General features: G+C 41.5%; 1 protein-coding gene and 1 long non-coding RNA gene across 2 annotated transcripts in view; one reads left to right on the plus strand and one right to left on the minus strand.

Annotated features, from left to right (window-relative positions):
- Window positions 1-25,555, plus strand: part of LOC120024094 (protein dispatched homolog 1-like) — a 77,600-nt gene that overhangs the window by 6,218 nt on the left and 45,827 nt on the right. Inside the window, exon 2 of the mRNA XM_038968227.1 lies at window positions 21,102-21,176. The gene's annotated coding sequence lies outside the window, so the exon portion shown is untranslated. The remainder of the gene's footprint in view (window positions 1-21,101; window positions 21,177-25,555) is intronic.
- LOC120024096 lies at window positions 17,662-21,749 on the minus strand. The gene is made up of 3 exons (XR_005472806.1): window positions 21,687-21,749; window positions 19,554-19,620; window positions 17,662-17,803 (listed from the first exon to the last, which is right to left on the minus strand). It is a non-coding gene; the product is annotated as an uncharacterized LOC120024096 (long non-coding RNA).

Consider the following 25,555-nt stretch of genomic DNA (forward strand, 5'->3'; position numbering starts at 1 on the left):
CAAGGTAAAAATCTGTCGTTCTGCCCCTGAACAAGGCAGTTAACCCACCGTTCCTAGGCCGTCATTGAAAATAAGAATGTGTTCTTAACTGACTTGCCTAGTTAAATAAAGGTGTAAAAAAAAAAACGGCAAAATCGGCGTCTAAAATTACCGATTTCAGATTGTTATGAAAACCTGAAATCTGCACTAATTAATCGGCCATTCCGATTAATCGGTCGACCTCTAATCTCCAGGTACAAGATATACTTCAATAACATTGAAACTGGGTTTTTATTTAAATCTTTGTTAGACCTATACAATTCAGATTCTGATTCATACACATTAGTCTGGCCTAACTTTGTAAAATAATGTTTCCACAACAGAAATAACCAGAAAGCCAGCTTTTATATTGTGTGAGTGGTCAGGGAGCCAGGGAGAAGGAACATGCATGTATTTGTTTTGATGCAGACATTGAGACATGAGCCTTGCTCTGTGGCCCCTGTCCCCCTAGGGCCTAGGGCAGTGGGATGGTTCTAGCACAGCCATGTGGCTTCTCCTTGCTCTCCACATCATTAAAGAAGAATCCCTGAATCTGAGGCCCAGGGAGTCCCAGTAGGTCTGTTTGCCCAAGCACAGATGCCTCACAATTTACTACGGGAGTAAATTCTACAGATGGGGGTCTTCCTCCTGGGGTTACACACTATCCAGTTCCCAACACGGCTGCTGGATGAGGTGCTGCTGGATGACCCCATTTTTCACCCCCTCTAGATAAAGTTGTTGGGATGAGAATGGCCAGCCCATTACATCACAGACCAACAGTTGAGAAAACAGAATGGGGTAGGCTTAATTTCTCTTGTGGCAGAACTTCACCTCCTGCTCTCTGAACGTAAGTCTGAATGCTGGGTTTTTGGCTATGCCTGCTATTGTCTCCACTTCGGTCTCTGAAAGAACTGGAAAGGAAATAGCCAGCATCAGTTGAGAAACAAAACATGAGTGGATTCTGCATGCCATTAAATGGTTTTGTGTTTCTCAAATGGTCAACATTGAATTCTTAAACCTCTAATGTTTAATAAACGGTAGTGATACAGTTCAATGCTTTACATAATATGTTCTCTTTGCAGTTGAACTTATATAATCTTAAGAGGAATGCTGATCCCTTCTAGAGACGTTTCCCTTATCCACTCATGTCACTAACCTATGTATTGTACAGTGTTTCTGTTATAGCCTTCTGAGTTTAAAGAACGCAGAGAATCTCAGAATATTCCACTGATTAGAACTCTACTTTGCAAATGTTGTGTTTTTATCAGTGATTCCAGAGACCAGTGGAATGAGATCATATGCTGTCAGATCTGAAGGCCAGAGCACAGGGATTACATTCTGCCATGGTCTGAGAACCTTTAATACGTTTTAAACAGTCCTCCTTGCATGTTTCACATGAATACAAACAGGCCAGTCAGACGCCCTAAGGTAGGCTCAGTCTTCACAACAGTTTCTATTGTTTAGTCTAATGGACTATGTTTGTATTTTACTCCTTAAAAAAATAGTTTGTTCAAAATGATAAACTTAGAGTCTCAGGTGATGAAATCCACACAGAATTGAGCTGTTTTCAACTATGCCCACAAGGGGGTAGTCATATGCTAACTCAACAAGAGAGAGTTTGTCTAAACTATGGTAGGAGAAACCCCAGTACGATTTCATATTTCTGGGGGGGCAATAATTTGCCTTAGCTTGTAAATATTTTTGGCAATGGCATCATCAACCAATGAATGTTTACTTTTCCTCATGAACACCAGGTTAACTGAACCAACAAAATAAAAATGTGGATATAAAAACATGTGATCAGGCCTGAGGTATTTTGCGGACTGCTGGGTGGACTCAAACAATAATCTGAAAAAGGCATAAACTCAGAGATATACTCCTGACTGGTCGTAGGGACTGTTAACGTGAGAGGAGGGGAGCACATCCTGGCTGGTGGATAGGGAGGGGTGGTTGAAGTTTGCTAGATGCTGGAGAGGAGGGGTGCACATCCTGGCTGGTGGATAGGGAGGGGTGGTTGAAGTTTGCTAGATGCTGGAGAGGAGGGGTGCACATCCTGGCTGGTGGATAGGGAGGGGTGGTTGAAGTTTCCTAGATGCTGGAGAGGAGGGGTGCACATCCTGGCTGGTGGATAGGGAGGGGTGGTTGAAGTTTCCTAGATGCTGGAGGTAGGCCTAGTCTTCAGGGAACCGTGACCTATTTCCTGCCCCTGGGATTAAAATTCTGCATTGTGTCCAGGGGCTCAGAAGAAAAATGTGACCCAAAATAATGAAGTATCTGTAAGGATAGTTCGTTTTTTTTAGATGATTGAAGATGGCTTGTGTCTTATTGTGGAATGCCACTGTAATGTCAACAATATTAAAATGCCTGTAGCCTAATCAATTAATAAATGTTTAAATTAAGTTAGGGAGAGTAAATCAATAGAGCCACTTCTTTTGAAGATTTGTAAGACAAAGTTTTGTTTTGTATCTGCTTATCTATTTAATTGGTCAATAAAGAGGTTTCATTAATAACTAAAATATCCTGGTGAAACGCTAATAGTTAAACGGAGTGATCAGGGCTTTGGAATGGCTCGTCCTCATAACAGACAACTGCTCCCTTTTGTGGACTGCTGTGTGGACTATGGCCTTGATTGTAAATTCCTCGAGTCTAGTATGCCTGGCCAACTCCAGCACAGAACACAGATAGACTGTTACTGTTTCTCTCTTTGGATTGTCTGTCGTATAGGAGGAGCATCTCGGAAGGGTATCTTTCTAAACCCTCTTCCACCCCTGCCACCGTTGAACAACTGGGCCGGACATCTGGCTCTAACAGCTGTTTATGGCCTCATTTCAGACGTACTGCTGTATATGCCCCAGTCCTGTGGTGGTGATTTGGAGCTATCAGCACTCTCAGGACGCGCCATAGAGCTTTCTTACGGTCATTTGAAATGTCATTTTCAGAAGCCCAATTCCCCTTCATGTTCATTTGTAGAATTGGAGAGATCTTTGGGGTTGTTTTGCCAATAGTCAATGTCTCCAGTTTTTGAGGCTATTCCTAGTTTATCTAGTTTGGCTCAAGACATCTTCCATCTAGCGGTGACATGGGTGAAATGGACTGGTTGGTGCCACTAAAGGCTTGACTGCACACTTGCCATATACAGCTCATATCATTGAGTGGCTCTCATCAAGATGAGAAGGAGAGAGACGGGTGGATCTAGCCCCTGCTCCCACTTGAGTCAAACACATTGCCATTTCTAATCTCCCTGTAGCGATTTCATACTAAAACGTGGCATGGATAAACCACGTAAAGTTGTATCTCTTATGTGGAATTGAGTCTTTTTGTGTAGGAGAACTGATGGGCATCACTACGGAAATATCCCTTGGTTATTGGAAATGCTGAGATTGAGCAAGGTTGCATGACTTCAACTGTTAGATTGAAAGGACTGAGACTGGAGTAATTAGACTGTATCCAGGCCTTAGATCATCTATGGGAGGATGAGTCGAATCGACATGAAGTTCCCTGCAAGCTCATGACCCTTTAACTTCAAGCCAGTGGCTCCGGAGGCATAGCCTACTTAGTGACCTCAGCCAAGTAGCCATTGACTATATGACAAATGCGTATTTTAGCATTGGGAAGATAAGGTAAACGGAATAAGTTTGATTTATTTCACCATTGTTTTTGTAGAGGCTCTTGGCCTGTGATTTTGAAGGTAGTGGAACTGGAACGATTTCCAAGATCATTTTTAATAACTGACAGTTTTATATTCAACTGCCACTCTTTTATATCTGTTTTCCTCTCCTTTTCCAAATGAGGAAGAACTCCAAAGTCTCTTCAACTACTTTCACATCCACTTGTCTTTAACCTTCGGTTACAGCTGAATGAATCCCTCCATCAATTCTAGCCTGAAGTTTATGATATTCATTTCTAGACGCCATCCTAGGTACTGGGATAGAGCACCATCTTATGTCACCTCACTATATCACGGTCCTCTATTATAAACCTGTCCTTGCTTGATGGTCTCTGTATAAAACTTCCCTCAGCGTTCACCTGGTACAATGGCATGTGGGTCGTCAGCAGGCAGGCGGATGGGATGGATCCTGGCCTCTACCAGGCAGTATATCACGTCAGCTCTCTATCACAGGGCTTTACGGAGCCCATAATTGAAACCAGGCTCCCGATAGGGCTGCTTCTCTGAATCTCTGCTTAGATGGAAGAAATCGATAGTGCATGGTGCTCCTCAAAAGTCATATGTGAAATATTAGACTTAACCATTACACTCTGCTCTCAGCTATTTGACCTGGGCCCACAGGATAAAGCAGAGAGAACAACGCATGGCTCTGTCCTTCACATTGCCCGGTTCTGCCATCTCAGTCTGCGGCGCAGCTGTCACTGTTTGTATATTTGATATACTGGGGATGCTGAAAAGAAACAGGTGTTGTATATTAGTTCCACTGTTTTATTTCCCCAAAAATGTGGACTGGAGTCAATAGAGTTGTCAGAGCACGTTATTGTAATATATGGCTATCTGACTTTTAAATTGACCATTGCTACAAACCATCACCCTCCCCCCTTTCCCCCAGGCAGAAAAGAGGGGGGCGGATAATGCAGTTCAGGTGGACTGACCTCAAAGAGAGATGAGAAAGATGGAAATCTCTTTGAAACTTCCCCCCTCTTTCAATACGTTTCATTGGTTACCTGCAGGACACACTGTATTCTTTCAAAGTTCTTGCAGAGAAGTTGGATGGGGAGTTAGTTGGCTAGTTTGGAAAGAGCTCTACATGTATTTGTCATACTGTACTTGTTGTAACCTGTTGATAGGACCATAGACCTATAATCAAACTCTGATCTCAGCTCAGCTTCGTCTGAGCTAAATGTGCCAAATATTCATTCTTCATTACCTGTAAATATTCCATGAACATGAGTGACGTTAAGGAGGATCCAGCCCCGCCAACACTAACCCGAGGACACATTTCCAAAAGCTTGTCTTGCTTTGGCCCGCATGAATGCTATTTGGCTGCGAGGCCTGGGGTTGTGAGGGGTGACTGCATCAGTGTTTATCTTACCGACCCGATCCCCAAAGACAGGGCCTTATTCTCCCGCAGAGAAAAATCTCATTAGGGTTTGTTGCACAAAACACAGAATGCTGATCTCTCGCAGGTTTTTTCTCTGGGACACATGTTTCTAACTGCTGTCTGACCCGGGCTCTTGAGCTTGTCCAATCCCATTTGGCTCATGTGCCTCCGAGCCAGGGCTCAGTTACTCCGCACCCATCTCAAAAGGCTATGTTTTTATTTCTCTCACCTTTGACCTCGTCAATAGAGACAGATCCATTTGGTACTGTATAGCGGTGGGGGTGTTTGATGGAGGAACACCTCGTTGTGTAGGTGTTTTGGCCTCTATGTTATTGTGATAAATAATGTTGTGTGAGTAAAGAACACAGTCACAGCTTGTCTTTGTCAGTGGGTTATCATCAGTGTAAGCCTGTCCGGGCCCATGAAGCATCCAATCCTCAACTGCCCATTCCTGGCAGCTATGTCTCTTTTTGTGTCTAAAGGCTGTAAATTCAGTCAATGACGTCAGGGCACTGGGCTGACACCATGCATCAAAGACTCACTTTAAATTCATGTCTCGCCTTCCGCCTGAGATGACTCTGACAATCAATAACGCTGGACTGAGGATATAGCAGTCACCCCCGCTTGACTCCAATCTCAACCATTAATTGAAGTCTGTGCTTTTCGGGCTAAGGATATGTCTTGATGGAGAGGTGACATTGACCATAAAAGGAGGGGAAGAAGTACACACACACACACACACACACACACACACACACACACACACACACACACACACACACACACACACACACACTGCAGCAGACTGAGAAAGGTGCTCTGTGAGAGCCCATTAGTGCTTAACAGTGAAAGGCCAGGTCCCCATAGGAATCGGTGGAAGGAAGCTATGTTGAGTAATGGTGTGCACATGGAATATGTAACTCACTAAAGAGGCACTTTCAGCACCTTGCATGTGATTTCCAAGAGACTTCAGGAGGCTGGGGTTTTGCCTCTTTTTATAAACTTAAAATGTGTTTATAAGTTATTCTGTTTTGCCTGTTTCCATTGTAATTGTCTGAGGAGATTAGGCTATTTCCTGTGGTTTCACACTATGGAGTTTTTCCTTTTGTAGACACAGAATTGAAATCAATGACCTTGAGGTTGACCAGTCCGTCTCCAGTTCAAAAAGCCGCCCTGAGGCTGAGAGCCCTCCATCCTCCTCCCCTTGCAGGCAGGATGTTTGGAACAGGTGTTTGATGACAGGGTCAAGGATGTGATTTCTGAATAGTGTCTCTGGTTTGTCTGCCAAAGCAGTTAGGCCTATGTGGGTATATGGAGGTCCCTAGAGAGCTTGCTGGCCCATGCAGCTAAAGCATATGGTGCCCCCTGATAGACGCCAGAGTCTGTTCTCACTCCCTGTGTGCTGGGCTCAAACTTCAGCTTAGCATGCACTCTTTCAAAAGAGCAATTAGCTTTAGTATAGATTATCATGAGATGGGCTAAGTATGGCAAAACTACTAATGAAGTGACATAGCGATCCCCTTTTAAAGCAGGATTTTGTTAAGATCATCTGGTATGCCCGAAATAGCGATACTCTCAATGAATATTCAACCATTTTTGGTTTTACGATGAGTCGTTTCTGAAAATGTCAGTTCCCAGCGGACTTCTTCTATGAAAGCGTTATGCTTTCTCAATCTCTCTGCACTAGGCATGCCTTATTTGACTGAACCCTTTTCGGTCATTCGTTGCTTCTTTTTGGCATCCATTCCGTAGTAGTAGTAATACCATGGAGACCCATTAGAATATGCCTAGTGATGGAATTCAGAGGCTGTGTGGATGGAAACATGGTCTGAATGATCATGTCAGAGACCCACCCACTATAGAGAAGCCTCTTCTGTTGGCTTCTCCTATCGTGGCCAGATGGGGCCCTAACCTGCTTGCCCTCTCTATCGCTGACTCATAGCCTGAAACTCCGCTTCCATAGCCGGGTTCCCGTCATTTATCACGTCCGAGCTGAAGCCTTTAAGAAAATTGCAGTACTTTAGTCCTCTACGTTTCCTACTGAAAGGCGTCCAAGAGTCTGAACCCTTAATTCAATAAGAGATAAATTGAAAAAATGTGCAAATGTAAGCTGTATTTGCTGGCCAGAACCTAGGAGTGGATTTCATACCCCCTCGTTCTCTGTGCTGTAAATCTTCCCAGAGTTCCATCTGCTTGGCTCCGAACAGTTAAGAAACTGTTCATTAGACTGACACAAACCAGAGAGAACCATGAGGGCGGGAAGTGGCTCTACGTACGCAGGAGTCTTGGATCGGGCCCAAGTGTCTGGCCCCTGAGGGCCTGCTGATTGGGTCACCATGCAGAAGGTGGGACTGGGATGGAAAGGCTTCGGGGTCAGCTTAATCCATTTCTTTTGTTTCAGTCAACAGAGGCCTTTGTGAAGTCTGAGCCCATCCATAAATTGGGTTGAAAGGCACAGCGGCTGCCAACAAACGATTTAACATGCGTTCCGTTCCCTCAAAGGAATACTGGTTTTGATAGCGGTAGCCAATGTTTTCGCTGAAATGAAGTATTTGATTTAATTGTGGTTTAAAATGGTGCGTTTCATTTCACTACTGTGAGCTGGCTGTTTGCTTTTTTTGTCATCTTGCACTAGTTTGATGGACGACCAGAAATGTTTCTATGTCAACCAATAGAAGAAAAATATTTTGGGTTGTTTAGTGATTGATTTAAAAAGCACATTCAGCAGACAGGTTCTGATAAGACCTCTTCACACACAGCGAAGGCGACATTTGGCTTGTATTTCCTTGGTTGTTTTACGGGCTAATGGGTAGCCCGTAAGGGTAACAGTAAGAACTTGAAAGGTCTTTTCTCTTTTTTAGTACTGTGTTAAAATCCAGGTAGCAGATAATGGACCCTAATAGATATCTATGTAGCTGTGCTGTATATTAACTAATATACACAGATCAAAAATATCAACTCAACATGTCAAGTGTTGGTCCCATGTTTCATGTGCTGAAATAAAAGATCCCAGAAATGTTCCATATGCAAAAAAAGCTTATTTCTCTCAAATGCTGTACACAAATTGTATTTACATCCTTGTTAGTGAACATTGATACTTTGCCAAGATAGTCCATTCACCAGACAGTTGTAGCATATCAAGAAGCTGATTAAACAGCATGATCATTACACAGGTGCACCTTGTGTTGGGGACAATAAAAGGCCACTCTAAAATGTGCAGCTTTGTCACACAACACAATGCCACAGATGTTTCAAGTTTTGAGGGAGCATGCAATTGGCATGCTGACTGCAGGAATGTCCACCAGAGCTGTTGCCAGAGAATTGAATGTTAATTTCTCTACCATAAGCCACCTCAACGTCGTTTTAGAGAATTTGGCAGTACGTCTAATCGGCCTCACAACCGCTGGCCACGTGTATGGCGTTGTGTGGGTGAGCTGATGTCAACGTTTGCTGATGTCAACGTTGTAAACAGTGCCCCATGGTGGGGTTATGGTATGGGCAGGCATAAGCTACGGACAACCAACACAATTGTAATTTGAAAGCACAGAGATACCGTGACGACATCCTCAGCCCCGTTGCCGTGCCATTCATCCGCCGCAATCACCTCATGTTTCAGCATTATAATTCACAGCCCCATGTCACAAGGATCTGTACACAATTCCTGGAGGCTACAAATGACCCAGTTCTTCCATGGCCTGCATACTCACCAGCAATGTCACCCATTGAGCATGTTTGGGATGCTCTGGATTTACGTGTACGTCAGCGTGTTTCAGTTAGCGCCAATATCCAGTAACTTTGCACAGCCATTGAAGAGGAGTGGGACAACATTCTACAGGCCACAATCAACAGCCTTATCAACTCTATGCGAAGGAGATGTGTCGCGCTGCATGAGGCAAATGGTGGTCCCACCAGATACTGACTGGGCCACGCCCCTACCTTTTTTTTAGGGTATCTGTGATCAACAGATACATATCTGTATTCCCAGTCATGTTAAATCCATAGATTAGTTCCTAATTTATTTATTTAAATTGACTGATTGCTTACATGAACTGTAACTCAGTAAAATCTTTGAAATTGTTGCATGTTGCATCCACTTTGAGAAGCAACTTCTACCTAAAGCCCTCCTTCCACTGTTGATAGCCGTGGTAGTTCTCAGGGATGAAATGGGACCTGCGGCTTGACAAGTAGACTCCCAATTCGCCCCCCTCATTCTCACAAATGTATCCTACTTTTTACGAAGTTTGTCATTCATCGTGTGACGCTGACAGTGGAGCGTTGTGGGATTTTGGAGAACCTCAAACCCAGCTTTTAGAACAACATGCTGATATTATAACAATGTATTTAAGAGTTTTGCTCTGAGTTACTCTAACATGCGTTTCTGGCATTGAGAAATATAGTAAGTGCTACACTCCCGTTTTAAACTGATGCTCATTTTGTTATGGATTCCTAGTGAAATGGCAGCTCAGCCTCGCTCAGTAAAGTGGCTGACTTGACGTTGCCCAGTGCCCGTCTTTAGGGTAGTTTTCTTGGTTAAAGAGGGGCTCTGTTTAAGCCACAGTCAAGGCCTTGTGTCAGAGTGTTTACTAATGGGATTCTCTGTAGCACTGGCAGCTCTTCAATCCCCATTTATATGGTCTGTCTGGGCCCTGATTGTGGAGTGTAAAGTATTGAAGGAGCTGCTAGCTTTCTCCCAGACCTGAGCTCCAGAGATGGAGTCTCCTGTGTTTTTTTTTTTTTGTACCCTCCTGGCCAGGTCATTACCATAAAAGAGAATGTGTTCTCAAAGGGGCACCCTGTTAAATGAAGGCAATATTCCTCCTACTCCTCCTCTTCTTCCTCCAGATATCAGAATTTGAAATGTACAATAAGGTGAAATTGTTGTTTTAATGGTAACCTGATGGGGACGATGCCTTTTGGCCTTGACTTTAGCTTGACTTTATTTTCCCCCTTACTCTCCTCAGTCCACCCTGGTCTACTAAGTGATAACAGTGAAGAAAGGAACATTTCCTCATTTTCCCAACATTTCGTCCAATATGTCTTTTTTTTTGGCTCATGACCTCTTTTTGTCAGAGACGAGTCCAGTCTTTTTTTTCCCTCTTTCAAAAACAAATGCTTTTCAGAGGAGCTCTTATGGCCAGCCAGCTTTTTACTGACACACACACACACACACACACACACACACACACACACACTTGGCAAGGAGGTGGTAGTCTTACTTCACCCTTACACTGATGCTGTTCTTGATCGTCCCTGGCTGTCAGAGCAGAGCGGACGTGAGCCCTCTCACGGAAACACCCCAGGAGTCAAGGGCACCTCTTGAAAGTTCCGGCTAGAGGGAGTGGCGGGATTAATGCTGACTGTCTTCCCTGTTGGTGCCCTTGACGCAGGCTCCTCCAGGTTATCACCCAACCTTTGGCACTGCATGTGTTCTCATTAGACTATTGTGGAACCTTGTAGCCATCTGCAGCAGTTCTTACAGCAGGCCAGGCCACTGATTGTGGAGTGTAAAGTATTGAAGGAGCTGCTAGCTTTCTCCCAGACCTTAGCTCCAGAGTCTCCTGTTTTTTTCTGGACATGGCATGCTACCAGGCAGCCCCCTCATCCGTTAGAATGGGAGACTGGTCTTTGTCAGTTGTCTACTTGCACCCAAGCTTGCCCCTGAGTCATGTCATCCCTCCTGTACTGTAAACACAGGGATTTGATAGACCCCTGGAGACGGTGAACCCACTGGTTGCCATTAGATGGGAAATGTGTGCTTTATCTCCAGGGTCAATCACATTCTTATTTATGGCTGTTGTGATATTTTCATTGATCATACTGTTGAAGACAATGAAGGAATATATGTGCAAATCATTTCATTTCAAGTTTATTTTAGAGCACACTTCTAAAAGTAATCTTTTCCTATTTTCCTCCATAATTATTTGTTTGACAAACTTCTCACAGGTCACAAATCCATCGCTGGTTAATCTGTTCAAAACCCCTCTGGTTCATTTAATCTGTTATTTTTCACTTGGAAACATGAACTTCCTGTTATTTTTTCAAAAAAAGCTAAGAATATTCTGAAACCTCTCTCCCCATTCTCATTATGGCGGCTTCAAACATTTTTGTAAAAAAAAATGTATGCATGCTTTCAATTTCGTCTTTCCCGGCCGCCTCTTTCCATCCCTCTCTTCGTCCAGAAACTGAACCAGCTTTGTTTTTGTAACGATCAGTTAAATTACACTTCCAAAGCTCAAGGTCAGAGCTACTTCCCCTTTTTTGTTTTGATTTAAGTGGCACTTAGCCGTGCTACTGTAGCTAATCAAAAGGATTTATGGGGTGCATCACTTTGGCCTGGAATGAGGGGTGTTTATTGACACCCTCCTCCAGGTGTTTTGGACGTTTTTTACTCACCATTGTTGTAGCTGATGGAATGGAAGGCAGGTGGGGAGACCTTCCACTTGTTTGGTAGAAAGCACAACCCTCTCCTTCCGCTTATCCGGAAAGTCTGTGTAAGCTTTCATAATTACATTGATCTTGAGAGGGTTTTACGACCTGCTGACGCAGTCTATCACATTTCAACATGGCACTTGTTAACGGCCCTGGTGTTTTGCATATTCCAAGTTCACGTCCAACCATGTGTGTTTCTCGGGTTTCCTGTTAATTGGGATTTTTCACATGACCCTGAAGGAGAGGAAGAGGAGCGGACAGACAGGCAGACGAGGGGTGCGTTTTTGGGCCTCAGAGCGTTGCCAAATGGTTCCTCTCCTTGATTGAGTCAGAGAGACTGTCAGGCCAGAGGCGTGGACTACGAGAACCAGATGTTGACTTCCCCTCTACGTCTCCATAACCCTAAAAACAGATTACAGTATATTCCTGGTATTAGAGGCCTCCATAAAACGCTGTTTTGCAGCATTGTGCATGTTGCTTTTGTGTTTTATTTTCACTTTAAATGCAGGAAGTCATTATTAGGCCATCTTATCCGAGGAAATGTATCGCTCCCCCGAGTTTCCACCCGATCACATCTTTTGGACTGGTTTGAGTGAACACAACAGAGGCTTGCTGGGTTAATGAGCCTGCCCTCCCTGCCAGCCAATGGCACTGCCATCTTTATACCCAGACCTCTGCCAGCCTAATTGTTTACCTTAGAAATAGCTTCGGACAAAACCCTCCAAGCGCCCTAAATCTATCTTGGGCACTTATTTGGAATTTATGTGTGATTACTTGCCATTAAGTGCCTTGAGAGGGAGGATTCATAATAGAGTGGGCGACGGGGTTAGGACGTCTTAGGCCAACTTACGATGGACAACCACAGTAAATGAAAGTGAGCAGTGAAGGATGGGACAGATTGAGAACATTTGGTCAAACTGCCTCTGGCTGAGCGTCTTAGCCCCCTAAGTCTCTCGGAGCGGCAGGTCATTGTTGTGTTCAAATATGCTGACCTCTAATGAGAAGGCAGGTTAGAGGACGACCTGCAAGCGCTTTGTCTGCATCTCCTGGGAACACAAACACCAACAGTATGCACAAGAACAGCTGCAGGGTTGCTCCTTGTCAGCGGACGCGTACCGACACTTATTTGTCATTTTGCAGCAAAAAATATATGGAGATGTTTTTGGAGGGGCTTGCAGTGTGAGAAAATGCAGATAAGGGAATGTGTTGTAGGTGGATAACTGGGAATCAGTCACTCAAATGTTTGATATTAAACTTGAATCTAACAGGACTGCTCCTCGTCAAGGCTAACCTTTCTTCAGAATTCCTGTGAAAAATGATGTCACCTGATAATGATATAGTAGTCATTCCCAATATTTGTTTGTCTCTCACCGTTCATGTCTATCTTTACAGATAATCCATATTTTGCTAATAGCTATTCCGCCCACTATGGAATGAAGGTGACGTGTGTGTGTTTGTGTGGTTTTCCTTCTTACTAGCTCTGAGGAAAAATGTACTTATTATGTAGTCCTACCTAGGTATCTTAAAATGAATGCACTAACTGTAAGTCACTCTGGATAAGAGCGACTGCTAAATTACTCAAATCTAAAATGTTGGTTTGTGTTTTGGTCTTAAGGTATTTCAGTAGTTCACCGATTCAATATTGAGGCTTGGATGTTATGGTTTAGGGTTGATTTTGGTCCAAAGGGCATCCCATATGCTCTTTTTTCAGCCAGCCATTATTTGATTTGTTTAGAAAGGATTACCTCAGTCTATTTTGGCTTTGGTGTTGCCTTTTTTGGTGCTTTTTTCTGTTCGTTCTGCGCTTTCATCACTGCAGATTTCCCATGTTGATATCCCCATGTCATCCGATCCCTACGTATTTCTTCCTGTCCTAAAACCCAGTCCCATATGGTGTACAGTGTGACTTTCAGAAGCAATTTACATATCTAGCATGAAATCGAACAGTTGAAATAAGACACAGCGGAGAGATGCTTCTTGGCGCCGCTCCAGGAAGTGCAGCGGTTGTTAATCTGCTTCCTGGGCTTTGCATTTTCTCCCTGTCCTTAGCTGTTAAGCACTTTAGGAAAATGCATCTTAAGTGCTCTCATGTTTTTTGTTGTTGTACTTATTGAGTTTAACTTGCATGTAAATTCGCAGCATAGCATACTCAGTGAAAAGATCAGTGAATGGCGAGGAGGAAGCAAAGTGCTAGAGTAATTCTTGACGTAGATCGGGGACTGCAGATGTAAATTAGCTGTAAACTAAATCTGGTGCAGTGCATCACTTCTCACTTAAGAGACTTATGTTTTGCTGTACATTGTCACTGTTCCAAATAAACGTAATAAATACATGTAATTGTATAGGAGACATTCTCTCTCGACTGCCTGCCTGGTTTTCGCTCAGTTTAGTTGAACCTATAGAGGGTGCTTTGGCTTTTGACGTTTTCTTTCAACTTGAAAGGAACATCGTTTTAACTTTTGATCCAGTACAATTGGGAGAGACATCCATGTTGAATAGAATAAGACAGTAAGCCAGCAGGAATCCAAATGGCTATGACTAATTTCTCAGATGTAAAACAAAATGGTAGAACGCTTTTTAAAAGCAAAAATGGAATAACCATTTCCTCAAAAGTAGTCCACCTCTTCCACAAAGGCATTCGAGAGTTTATATGGGCCTACCTTTACTCAGTGGTGGAAGAGACCAAATACTGAATCTTCTTCAAACTAAAAACAAAGGGTTCTTTATCTTTGAAATCTATTCAGACCATTGGAAACTCCAATGTAAAGCAACACTTATGATTCAGAAGGGAACAGTTTTCTCATGTCATTGCTTGTTTTGAAGTCCTGCTGAAGAGTGCCCCCCCCCCCCCCATTCTCTCTCCTTCAGCAAACTGGTCATTTGTTATTTTTCTATCTTCTTTCCTCTTAGGATTTTGTTTCCAAGGCAATGGTTGAGAAATGCGGCCCTGGGATGTGTGTGTGAATGCGTCGGAGGAATGCCTGTGTTAAACATGGCCAGAGGATCCTATCAGACCCTAAGGCACGGGAATAAAAGAGACACACTGGTGTCTGAGGATGCTCTTCACTCAAAGGAAATGACCCTGCGATACACAGGCACTGCCCGAATTCCTGCCCTTGTGTTGTCATCGCAAAAGTAAATACTTTGGGCCATGGTTTTGTTGCTAAATCAACAGGCTTTTTTTGCTCAGCTTAAAGGGATAATCCACCCCCAGAAATAAATATCATGAAACTGTCAATTTGATGAAAGCTTGTTCTATCAGTAGGTAAAATACACATTTTCCCAGGATTTAACTTCGAAGTGGTCCATCTGTGAAATCAGGAAATTGTGTAGGATACGTCATAGCTACATGGTTCTCGTCGCTGGAGATCGGGGATTACACACTCCTATTTCAATATGCTTTTAAAAAAATTGCCTGCATTCCAGATCACCGAATCAGCCAATAGATAGCATGGGCATACTTGTATATAACACATCCATCCATTTACTGTGCATTCAGAAAGTATTCAGACCCCTTGACTTTTTCCACATTTTGTTACGTTACAGCCTTATTCTAAAATTGATTAAATAAAAAAAATCCTCATAAATCTATACACAATACCCCATAATAACAAAGCGAAATCATGTTTTTACAAAATACCTTATTTACTTAAGTATTCAGACCCTTCGCTATTAGACTCGAAATTGAGATCAGGTGCATCCTGTTTCCATTGATCATTCTTGATGTTTCCACAACTTGATTGGAGTCCACTTGTGGTAATTTCAATTGATTGGACATGATTTGTAAAGGCACACACCTGTTTATCTAAAGTCCCACAGTTGACAGTGCATGTCAGAGCAAAAACCAAGCCATGTGGTCAAAGGAATTATCCGTAGAGCTCCGAGACCTGAAAATAGCTGTGCAGTAGCGCTCCCCATCCAACCTGACAGCGCTTGAGAGGATTTGCAGAGAAGAATGGGAGAAACTCCCCAGATACAGGTGTGCCAAGCTTGTAGCGTCATACCCAAGAAGACTCGAGGCTGTATTTGCTGCCAACGGTGCTTCAACAAAGTACGGAGTAAAGTGTCTGAATACTTACAGTTGAAGTCGGAAGTTTACATACACTTAGGTTGGAGTCATTAAAACTAGTTTTTCAACCACTCCACAAATTTCTTGTTAACAAACTATCATTTTGGCAAGTCCGTTAGAACATCTACTTTATGCATGACACAAGTAATTTTCCCAACAATTGTTTACAGACAGATTATTTCACTTATAATTCACTGTATCACAATTCCAGTGGGTCAGAAGTTTAGATACACTATGTTGACCATGCCTATAAACAGCTTGGAAAATTCCCAAAAATTATGTCATGGCTTTAGAAGCTTCTGATAGGCTAATTGACATCATTTGAGTCAATTGGAGGTGTACCTGTGGATGTATTTCAAGGCCTACCTTCAAACTCAGTGCCTCTTTGCTTGACATCATGGGAAAATTAAAAGAAATCAGCCAAGACCTCAGAAAGAAAATTGTAGACCTCCATAGGTCTGGTTCATCCTTGGGAGCAATTTCCAAACACCTGAAGGTACCACGTTCATCTGTACAAACGATAGTGCGCAAGTATAAACACCATGGGACCACGCAGCCATCATACCGCTCAGGAAGGAGACGCGTTCTGTCTCTTAGAGATGAATGTACTTTGGTGCGAAAAACGCAAATCAATCCCAGAACAACAGCAAAGGACCTAGTGAAGATGCTGGAGGAAACGGGTACAAAATATCTATATCCACAGTAAAACAAGTCCTATATCGACATAACCTGAAAGGCCGCTCAGCAAGGAAGAAGCCACTGCTCCAGAACCGCCATAAAAAAGACAGACTAGGTTTTGCAACTGCACATGGGGACAAAGATCGTACTTATTGGAGAAATGTCCTCTGGTCTGATGAAACAAAAATATAATTGTTTGGCCATAATGACCATCGTTATGTTTGGAGGAAAAAGGGGGATGCTTGCAAGTCGAAGAACACCATCCCAACCTTGAAGCACGGGGGTGGCATCATCATGTTGTGGGGGTGCTTTGCTGCAGGAGGGACTGGTGCACTTCATAAAATAGATGGCATCATGAGGGAGGAAAATTATGTGGATATATTGAAGCAACATCTCAAGACATCAGTCAGGAAGTTAAGCTTGGTTGCAAATGGGTCTTCCAAATGGACAATGACCCCAAGCATACTTCCAAAGTTGTAGCAAAATGGCTTAAGGACAACAAAGTCAAGGTATTGGAGTGGCCATCACAAAGCCCTGACCTCAATCCTATAGAAAATGTGTGGACAGAACTGAAAAAGCGTGTGCGAGCAAGGAGGCCTACAAACATGACTCAGTTACACCAGCTCTGTCAGGAGGAATGGGCCAAAATTCACCCAACTTATTTTGGGAAGCTTGTGGAAGGCTACCCGAAACGTTTGACAAGTTAAACAATTTAAAGGCAATGCTACCATATACTAATTGAGTGTATGTAAACTTCTGACCCACTGGGAATGTGATGAAAGAAATAAAAGCTGAAATAAATCCTTCTCTCTACTATTATTCTGACATTTCACATTCTTAAAATTAAGTGGTGATCCTAACTGACCTAAGATGGAATTTTAACTAGGATTAAATGTCAGGAATTGTGAAAAACTGAGTTTAAATGTATTTGGCTAAGGTGTATGGAAACTTCCGACTTCAACTGTATGTAAATGTGATCTTTCTGTTTTAAATTGTTAATACATTTGAAAAAAAATCTAAAAAACTGTTTTTGCTTTGTCATTATGGGGTACTGTGTGTAGGTTGATGAGGAAAAAACTATTTAAGCAATTTTATAATAAGGCTGTAACGTAACAAAATGTGGAAAAAGTCAATGGGTCCGAATACTTTCCCATTACTGAACAAAAATCTAAACGCATCATGCAACAATTTCAATGATTTTACTGAGTTACACTTCGTATAAGATAATCAGTCAATTGAAATACATTCTTTAGGCCCTAATCTATGAATTTCACATGACTGGGCAGGGACACAGCCATGGGTGTGCCTGGGAGGGCATAGGCCCACCTATTTGGGAGCCAGGTCCACCCACTGGGGAGCCAGACCCAGCCAATCAGAATTAGTTTTTCCCCACAAAAGGGCTTTATTACAGAGCAATACTCCTCAGTTTCATCAGCTTTCCCGGGTGGCTGTTCTCAGACGATTCTGCAGGTGCAGAATCTGGATGTGGAGGCCCTGGGCTGGTGTGGTTACACGTGGTCTGCCGTTGTGAGGCCAGTTGGATGTACAGCCATATTCTCTAAAACGACGTTGGTAGAAAAATGAACATTCAATTCTCTGGCAACAGCTATGGTGAACATTCCTGCAGTCAGCATGCCAATTACAAACTTCCCCAAAACTTGAGACTTCTGTGGCATTGTGTTGTATGAAACAACTGCACATTTTAAAGTGGCCTTTTGTCTCCAGCACAAGGTGCACCTGTTTAATGATCATGGTGTTTAATCATCTTCTTGATATGCCACACCTGTCAGGTGGATGGGTTGTCTTGGCGAAGGAGAAATGCTCAGTAATAGGGATGTAAACAAATTTGTGCACAAAATTGGAGAGAAATAAGCTTTTTGTGGCTTTTGAATTTTTTGGTTCGTTATGTATCGTCATGAAAGTTTATATTTTTCTTAGATGTGCTCTTCTAAACAGTGTAACAAATTATTCAACTCAGTTTCTCCTTCAAATACCATCTCGCAATGCTCCCTGTGTGTCTGTGGGAAACATGGGAAAGGGCTGTTGTTGCCATAGCAATGTACTCTTCACTCGCTCTGGTCATAGGCGAACTGCAAATTTAACTCAGAGAGTTAGACTCCTAAATTGATAATGTAGTTTGTTTAGGCGATTTTACAGCTAGCTACTTCATATGCTGATATTGACTTTGGTATTATTGTGTGTAGCTACGTTTGCTATATAGCTAGCTCGCTACTTAGCCAGCCCAGACTGCGAGCATTGCATTGTGGGTTTTGTAGTCGACTTGAGCTGCAACAGATTTCCACAACAATTTTCACGTTACTACCAACCTTGTTATTGACAAAAAAATTAAACCTTTGTTCACAAAAAATATTGTTTTCGCATATTAGTGTTATTTAACACTGTTTAACACTGTTCATCATAGAAATTAGTGGTTTGGAGGTGAATTATCCCTTTAGGAGGATGATTTCCTCGAACTGAGCTCAAATGTGGAGAACACTAGTTGTCTTAATGTCCATTTTTCATTATTTAAATAATCTTCAGAGAATAATTCCCATCAAACTCAAATGCATCTTCTCAGAAGAAGATTCGTATACAGGAGATTTCATGGTTTTGAACTTGCCCGATAAATTAGAGTGACTCCTTTGGAAATTAGTGGTGACTGTGACTCAAGCCAAGCCTCATTGGAGTAATTGGCTAACACCATGCTGGGAATCTGCCGTCCAGTGGCCAGGCAGGGGGAGATTAAAATAATTTCTGAGCAGGATGTATGTGAATTAATTGGGCCTGTGTTTAGGACTTCATCTAAATTAGTATGGAAGGGTTTTCCCCTCAAAGATCTTAGACACATTTTTGTAAACAACAGAGACCAACTCTAATCCAGAGGGAAATGTATTTGTTTATTAGTGTCGCCGCAAGAACCAACTGTTGCTATTCTACTGGAAAATGCCCGTTTTCTTACTATCCTTAAAAAAGTGACAATCTTAGTTGTTCGGCAGACTAGTGTGTTTGTTAGTACCTTGGCTTGTCTTCTTGTGATGCAAAGCTAGATTTATTTCCTTGTCAAATGCTAATGATGTTCCTTACCCCTCCTCCTAATACAGACCATATGGTATGTGTGTTGTAAATGGTAACATGCATAGAACATGCAGGCTACATAGCAGGGCTGGGAATTGCCGGGAGCCTCACGATATGATATCACAATACTTAGGTGCCGATACGATATGTATTGCGATACTCGCAATCCTATATGTATTGTGATTCAATACTGTGATTATATTGCAATTTGATGTTCCAAACATATTGCTCACCTGTCTGCTGCAGAGGGACAAGAGAGACATTACAAAAAGGTTTTGATCAGTCTTGGAAATAGAAGTGCTGAAAATGAAAACATGTTGGCTCATTATTTATAAAGAAGATGGATTACAAGCTATGAAGGAAAAATACAGTAATATTGGTGCAGGTACAGCCAACTAGCACAAAATGTAATTGAGATATTGTCAAAACGATACAATATGTCAAAAATAATGTCCCGATTTTATAATAATGTCCCCCCCCCCCCCATTACTAGAATATGTAAGTGGTCTCTATAAAAAAGTCATGTTGAACAACTCAATTGGATTATGGAATTGAAAGCTTGCGTCATGTTGTGGTGAATGGAGACCTAGGCCTATGTCAGAGAGAAGTTCAGGAGCTTTGATTGATTAACCAGTTCTACAGTTTGGACTGAAGCTTGCTGGGTGAATTAACGATCTGAGGATCTTGAAGACTGCAAACCCATTTCTGTCCATTATGGTAATATCCCTGTGACCTAAAACTGTTACACCAATTTACCAAAAAACTCTCATCCGTCCACATTTTTCTCCATCACTGGCTGCTGTTCTCTTCATCTTCATGTGGCTATCTCCGCACACCTTGGTAATTGGTGATGTGGACCATATGTTGGCTTTCAATAGCAGTCTGTTAAGTCGGTGGTACCAGGACTTCTCCTTCCCGGTCACATAGTAGTTGTTGTCTTGGTCAAGGGAGGGAAGGGGAGGAATATCTTCCTGTCCTCTTCTCCCCCCCTTCCTACCACCAAACCCCTCTTGGTGGAGCGTTGTGCTGTTGGGAAGCTGGTCATTGGGCCTGGCTGTTTTGAAAAAGGCTCCACAGCCCTGCTGCTGACGGTGTCTAATTTTCACAGTGACCTCCTGTGACCTTATTAATGGGGCAAGAGCGGCAGGGCTGCTGTGACCCTTCCTCTCGGGGGTCAAGGTGGTTGAGCAGGGAGCAGCCATTAGCTTGAGAGCCTCCCGATGAGAGGCTCTTTTGAAACTCCCAGGAAACATGTCACTTCTCCTTTCCCCTTCTCCCCCAATTAAAGTGATTTTCCTCACTTTTTGTTTTCCAGGCCTGCGAGTTGGGAGATGTTTTGAATCAGTATTTGTAGGTATTTTCTGTGTGGAGTTCTCCTTTTCTTTTGAGGAGGAGAGCTTTTTGAGGCCTATTAAAAACTGATGAAGCTGTTTACTAGCACCATTTTTCGGAGTAGCCTAATTGTCGTTGTAGGTTTTTGTTGGAAAGGTAGCCTATTTGAGGCTGAAGTTCAAGCATGTTTACTGGTTGTTCTTCTTTATAAAGTCTGCTGCATACACTGGCTCAGGGCTGGCTTTGCTTGGGGAGTCATAAAACATGCCGTGTCATCAAGTTCAAAAGGTACATTATATCACCATAGAGAGCCAGCAACTCTTCAGCATGATGAGATTGCCAGAGTGAAACTTCCATCAAGTTTTGCTTCAAGACCCTCACTTTTCCCAAAGAAAAAAACCCAAAGTTATTTTGTTGTTTAATTTAGTTTTTTTTTGTCTCTCTTACAGTTTACCCCATTGTGAATCCCTTTCCAATCTGAACGCATGAACAGCATCACTACGTTGGACAATATCACTCCCCTGGTAAGTATTTTACCTAGTTTTCTCTTTCTTCTTATATAACAAGCATAACAATTTACTTTGCAACACACACAGATTTGACTGATAAACAAGATATTGGCCTAATTCCTCACAACCAAGTACATCCAGTACTTTTTTCTTGACATTTAATTTATATATATATATATATATATATATAAAAAATACTAATAGTTACCAGTACTTTGTCTTCAAAGAGCTGTTGAACTATAATGATTGCAACTTTCATGTAATCAAACTCTGAGTATATTTTTCACAGTGAATACACTCTGTTTTCTATCATACCCTCTTCCCCTTTCCCATTCCTCTCTGCTTGGCGGGCCCAGACAGGCTCTCAGTATAAGTCAAACACAGTTTTTTCCCCTGCTCTTGCTACAACTGGGTCAGTGAGAAGCACAAGGTGAATCTGTTTACCTACAGCTCACGCAGGCTGCCCTACTGAACCTGACTTGACGCGCACACACACAGAGCCATGTCAAAAAGACGACAACTTACATTTTGCAAGGTGTTCCTAAAGTCAAGTTGAAGACCAGACTGACCACTTTCCTTCTCTTTGACTGTCGCTTTGTTGCATAAAAATCGATCAGATAAATAAACAGGTGTATGTTTTTGTGCATGTGCGTGGGTGCCAGTGTGTGTGTTGAGGTCCAATATCTGACTGTGCATGTATGAAATGTGGAGAGGAACAGAATGGAGCAGCTGGGTCTGCTTTGTTGGCTTGTTTTGTAATGTCAGAGTCTGGTGTTGATTCAGAGCAAAGCTGCATGCTTTACACCTTTCCTGCACAGCTGCAATGATTCTGCTCTTAATAAGGTCCACATAAGACAAAACTGGAGGGGACTGGGTGGGGGGTAAGGAGTTGGGGGTGTACGTAGGTGGGGGTTGCGGTGCAGCTCGCCGAGTCAAAATATGACTGCCGCCTGCTAGGGAATCTAGCAGCTGTGTTGACCGTCTCGTCTGACTGTGAAGAGAGGCACTGATTATAAAGTGCAACATTCTGGCAAGCCAGCAGTCTCGGCGAGGAACGGCTTTGATCATTTAGCATTGTAAACGGCTCCATCATCTAAGGCCTCAGGTAATACACTGGCTTATTACCTTAATGAAGGGGTTGAAATGTTTATCTACAGTACTAAGCCCTCAAGCACTTTTGTGGCCAGCAATGAAGAATCCTTTTGGCAACGACCTGAGGGATGAGCATTTTTTTTTTTTTTTTTGGGGGGTGGATCAGCTTAATATTGCGGAAAGAATGTTGCTTCCAATGTAATTGTCTGCATCATTTCCAATCCCCCATATTTTTTTGGGTAAATATATATATCTATTCACGTATGCATACATATACACATATATACATACACATACCTACATAGACATACATACTTTTTTTTAAAGAGTATACCTTTATTATTATTCCCTGCAAACCCTACCACCGATCCCCCAATTGGAGTAAACTGATAAACATTTATGTTTTTACCTTCAATTTATACATCTTATACACATTTTACAGACAGTCTACTTTATAATAGTTCTCTCTTGTTTGTTCTTAGTCCTTCCTCTATTTCTGTTGTCCATCCAGTTTGATTTCCACTTGTAACTGTGCTATTTCACAATAGCTCCGCACCTATACACATTTCACAGATCCCGTATGCCCTACATTGTTTATCTTGTTATTAGTCCCACCCTTCAGCTCCACTCAACCTTTCCCATCTATCTTCCAACATCATCCATTTCGGATTTTTATTTGCCATATATTTTTCAACTGTGCTGTGATGCTTCACAAAAGATTTGAATCTTCCTATTCTCATAGCTTCCACGGATTGTAAATTAAAAATAAACATTTTTGCTAAAATAATTATTATATTATTGATTGATTGACTATGGCTTTTCAAATCCCCCAGTATTGCTATCTGTAGCGTTAGTTCTACGCAAATGTTGCAATTCTTCAACCATTCCTGGACCTGTGACCAAAAACGAGCTACATGCGGACAATACCAAAATAAATGGTCTAATGACTCTGCCTCCTCACAGCAGAATCTACAGAGCTGAGAAGATTGTATCCCCCATATATATAACATTCTATTAGTTGCAAGAATTTTGTACAATAATTTAAATTGAAAAATTCGAAGTTTTGAATCCGGCGTTGTTTTGCGTATCAATTCATAAACCATGTGCCATGGAATGGGTACATCGAAAATCTCTTCCCAACTATTTTGCAATTTATATGGCACAGCTGTAAGTTTTTTGGTCCTTAAATGAAATTGGTATATGTTTTTATTTATCACACTTTTCTTTAACCATTTATGTTCTTTAATATAAGGCCGACATACAAGTTCCTTACTTTTATCCCCTTCCACCTGCCTCTTCCATTTTTGTGGTAATGCTGCAATTAATTGGTTGTAATTTTGGGTAGAGCAGACATTTCCATATGTCTGTGTTAGCTGCATGTGTGACATTACTCCACCAGTCCTATTTATGATATCATTCACAAAAATTATACCTTTTTTAAACATTTCTTCGATAAATACAGTTTTTTTTATCAATTACTATATTTGAATTTAACCACAAGATTTGTTGTACTATTTGTTCCGTCCTTTCAGGTGGATTAAACTGAAATTGCAACCAACTTTCTAAGGCTTGTTTAAAAAATAAAGATATTTTGGAGATTATTTCCTTTTCGAGCAACCGAAAGTGAGCAGGTGTAATCTGTATAAAGGGAAAAGGCCCTTCTTGAACATAGGATGAGACATTCGTACCAATCTACTAGAGAACCAGTTTGGATTTAAGTATAACTTTTGTATGACTGATGCCTTTAGTGAGAGGTCTAATGCTTTAATATTTAATAATTTCTGCCCTCCGAATTCATATTCGTTATATAAATAGGCCCTTTTAATTTTATCTGGCTTGCCGTTCCAAATAAAATTGAATATTTTTTGTTCATATAATTTAAAAAGCAGGTCACTAGGTGTAGGCAAAACCATAAGCAAATAGGTAAACTGTGATATGATTAAAGAGTTAATCAGGGTGATTTTCCCACAAATAGACAGGTATTTTCCTTTCCATGGTAGCAAGATCTTATCTATTTTTGCTAACTTTCTATAAAAATTTATTGGAGTGAGATCATTTCTTTCTTTTGGGATTTGTATACCGAGTATGTCCACATCACCGTCAGACCATTTAATTGGTAAACTACATGGCAATGTAAAATGTGTATTTTTTAGTGATCCAATACGTAATATGGTACATTTATCATAATTTGGTTTTAATCCAGAGAGGATAGCAAATGTATCTAGATCCTCTAAGAGGCCGTGGAGAGATTCTAGTTGTGGTTTTAAAAGAAAACATGAATCATCAGCGTACAATGACACCTTAGTTTTTAGGCCCTGGATTTCTAATCCCTTAATATTAATGTTTGATCTAATTTTAACAGCTAACATTTCGATGGCAATAATAAATAGATATGCCGATAGTGGACAACCTTGTTTTACTCCTCTAGATAGTTTAAAACTTTCTGAGATGTAGCCATTATTTACTATTTTACACCTAGGGTTACTATACATAATTTTTACCCATTTTATAAGAGATTCCCCAAAATTGAAATATTCTAGGCATTTATATATAAACTCCAGTCGTACTTTATCAAAAGCCTTTTCAAAATCAGCTATGAAAACCAGGCCTGGTGTCCCCGATATTTCATAGTGTTCTATTGTTTCCAGTACTTGCCTTATATTATCTCCAATGTATCGTCCATGTAAAAAACCTGTCTGATTAGGATGAATAATATCTGACAAAACTTTTTTTATTCTATGCGCCAAGCATTTTGCTAGGATTTTTGCATCACAACACTGAAGTGTAAGAGGTCTCCAATTTTTTAAATGGACTGGATCTTTATATATACCACTTGGGTCCTGTTTCAGTAATAATGATATCACACCTTCTTGTTGCGTGTCTGATAATCTATCATTTATATAGGAGTGGTTAAAACAAGCTAATAATGGTCCTTTGAGTATATCAAAAAAATGTTTGTATACTTCCACTGGTATGCCATCCAGTCCTGGAGTTTTCCCATCCTTAAAGGCCCCAATTGCATCATGTAGTTCCTCCTCTGTAATTAGGCCTTCACATGAGTCTTTCTGAACAGATGTTAATTTTACATTATTATTAGGGAAAAAATCCATACAATTAGTTTCAGTTAGTGGAGATGGAGGAGCCTGAAACGAAAATATATTCTTAAAGTACTTTACTTCCTCTTTCAAAATATCATTTGGTGAATCATGCGTGACTCCATCATTTGTAACAAGTTTTAATACGTTTTTTTTGGTAGCATTTCTATATTGAAGATTGAAAAAGAATTTGGTGCATTTTTCCCC

Source organism: Salvelinus namaycush, chromosome 29 (genome assembly GCF_016432855.1).
Source record: "Salvelinus namaycush isolate Seneca chromosome 29, SaNama_1.0, whole genome shotgun sequence".
NCBI classification, from domain to species: Eukaryota; Metazoa; Chordata; class Actinopteri; order Salmoniformes; family Salmonidae; genus Salvelinus; species Salvelinus namaycush.